Source organism: Octopus bimaculoides, chromosome 2 (assembly GCF_001194135.2).
Source record: "Octopus bimaculoides isolate UCB-OBI-ISO-001 chromosome 2, ASM119413v2, whole genome shotgun sequence".
Lineage (NCBI taxonomy): Eukaryota > Metazoa > Mollusca > Cephalopoda > Octopoda > Octopodidae > Octopus > Octopus bimaculoides.
The window spans coordinates 146,342,370-146,345,588 of NC_068982.1; the positions used below are offsets into that span (position 1 = coordinate 146,342,370).

Sequence of the window (3,219 nt, forward strand, 5' to 3'; positions counted from 1 at the left end):
AGAGAGAGAGTGAGAGAGAGAGAGAAAGAGCGTGAGAGAGAGAGAGAGAGAGAAAGAGCGAGAGAGAGAAAGAGCGAGAGAGAGAGAGAGAGAGAGAGAGAGAGGGGGTTATGAGAGGTAATGGTGTCAGTAAGACCCAAAGGTGTCAGGTAATGCTCAGTAAGTGCTATGGATAGCCCATAGTTAAGGTCCAGGTTCGGTGGTTATGCAAATAAGGAGTCCAACGTACGTCATATATCAGCATGTGTGTATGTATAAAAAAAATTTTCAGATTGAGATTAAAAAACTAAGGCTGTGAAGATTTCAGAACATTTATAAATAGAAGGACTTACAGATATTTCCAGGATATTTATTATATTCCTTCATCGGAGACGGTGTGATAAAATGGCTAAGCAATAGTTAATTTAGGTAAGATACGAAATAGAGAGTGAAGTGGAGGAATGAAAATAGATGTGAGATATGCAGGGATATTGCATTTGTTGATCCATTATTTAGGCAGAATGGTATACATATAAGATTCCAATACCCTGTGAGTAAAATCCAACAGTATTTAAATTGGTCATTTCAAGTATGGAGTTTGTACACAGTGCTATTGAATCAAGGGTTTTATTTAAAGTGACCTAAAAGTGGGGAATGTATTTGTAAGGTCAAATCGAAAACAAGAAGAGAGGAATAAAGAAAAGAAAAAAGAAAGAAAGAAGAAAAAAGAAGAAAAAAAGAAGAAGAAAAATGAAGAAAAGAACAGGAAGATATATATGTGAGAGAGGAGTGAGTGGTGACTCAAAGGAAAGTGGTGTTTGTTTTGTTTTCAACCACAGCAATTATTGGATACCGTATCCTATACAAAAACAATCTAATACATTCGTATATGTTTTTCAATTGAAACACTGAATCATTTTGGACATTTATTGTTTCAATAACAAGAGAAAAACTGAGAGAGAAGGAGCTTGAAGACAACTAAAACAATTCTAGTCAGTGGCAAAGCAACAAGTAGGAAGAGGGAGAGAGAGAGAGAAGTGAAGACTTCGTTGTGGACTATCTGACACTTACTGTCTGTCCCTGTCTGCCTCTCTCTAGGTATGTGTTTGTGTATGTGTGTGCATGTGTGTGTATGTTTGTATGTATATGATTGTGCGTGTTGCCGTTTAGAATTCCTTTCTGCGACTGACCTTTAACTGCTATTAAAGGCCCAACCACACACACAAACACAAACACACACTTGCTTTAATCCATTTCAACTGCAGCCATGCACCAAAAAATTAGGCGTTTTGCTCCAAAATTAACAACAGGTATCTCTTATATAAAAAATATACATAAGGCAAATAATAATACACTAACACATACAAACATACATACACACATCTGAGGGTGTGTGTGGGTGTTTAAGTAGAAAGTATTATTAATAGAGTCAAAAAGAACTCATAGTAAGTACTCTGCAGAGAATCAGTATATCAAGTAACTTAGTATTTAACGTTTCAATGCAGAATTAACATTACCATGGTTCCGAAAATCCGGAAATCCGGAAATCCAGAAATCCATATTGTTACGTATATATTAAGAGGAGTAAAATACATTAATTTCGTTTGTTAAAGCTGTATACATTTCACATATACTTTACATGCATTTATGCTTAGATGTATATGATGTATATATGCTCCAACCATTAACACTTAGTATATATTATTACCTGAAGAGTTCAGAACAATATCTTGAATACAAAAGCTGTGAGAAGTGCAGATTTTTCTACCGATCACCACATGATCAGATCAAAGATATACTTTTCGTGCAGGAAGTGTAGTATGGAGATTAAAGTCCTATCAAAAATAAGCTAAACATCATGAAACTCAGAGACTACGCTGATACAAGAATTGCAGGAACGGGTAGATAAGTATTTGGAAGGATGGGTACATAAGTGAAACAAATTGTATAGTAATGCGCATATTTGTATATATTTAAAGAAATTAATGAATTTTATGCAATTGTTATACAATGTAAAATCAGCGTCGATAGCATAATTGAATGGTGGTCTTGAAATGACGATTTGAATTCTTCAAGAGTTATTTCCGCAAGCAAGACCTGTTATTAACAACAAATAGCAGTAAATATAACTTTTGAGTGACACACTGAATTCAGCTGCTGGTTATCTCCTTCAAATTGTATTTCTATGAATAAACAAAAGCATTTTCTATTATACCACTTTTGAACACTTCAAATTTATATAAATCTTACTTTGCTTTTTCCTTGAATATTTAAAACAAAACTTTACCTAAACGTTTTCAACAATTGTAAGAGCTAATATTATTCTAAAATATATTTTTCAATAATATTCGCCAAATATAAACTAAAAAATAAATTCATATTTTGTGTCATGAAATTTATAATTCAATTGCTGGCTAATTCAAAATATATTTAGAATTAAACATACAACTTCAAGAATAGTGAAATCGGTGTCTATAGAATTCATTATTTGTAGATATCTTTGAACGAACTATATCATTTAAAAATCCTTATTAAAAGAATTTTTACCATATAAATCACACTGTATGTTACATAGAGTGTTTTCGCGCTCAAATAGTAAAAGACATCACATAATAATTTATAACACTGGAAAAAGGTTGCAATTAATAACCAGAAATATAGACTATTGAATCAAATCCACTCAGAAGTATTTGTTGCAACACACTTGCACAAGTTGCCACGCAGTGGAACTGAACCCGGAACCATGTGGTTGGGATGCAAGCTTCTCATCACACAACCACACAGCATTAGCAGCAGCTATGATTAGTTGACTTGTTTCACTAATGTTTTCTGTTCTAATCAAGCCCAAAACGTCCTTTACTTTGCTAGTAGCTCTCCTTGCTTTCCCTCTCTCTATATATCTGACACTTAATGATACTTCATTGTTCCCATCACACATTTTACTTTACAACATTTCTAGTATCTGGTTCTCTTCGTCATTCAAGCCTTATATATAGCATTCACTATCATTTTTGCTACTAGATCATCTTCCCCATTTATTTCATAAGCTATCTCAGGCATATAGCGATTTCCCTCTTTTTCATATTCCCCTCTCTTATCTCTTCATTACCGCTTTCTGCTACTGCTGTCTCTCTTCCGACTCATTTTTGACTCTTATGTAGAAAAATCCACGTGCACACACACACACACATAAGTATATATAATATTATATATATATAAATATATATATATATATATATA

At 33.3% G+C, this 3,219-nt stretch overlaps 1 protein-coding gene across 1 annotated transcript in view; it reads left to right on the plus strand.

Annotated features, from left to right (window-relative positions):
- The window catches only part of LOC106872177 (uncharacterized), a 76,553-nt gene that overhangs the window by 14,238 nt on the left and 59,096 nt on the right, over positions 1–3,219 (plus strand). The window lies entirely within an intron of this gene.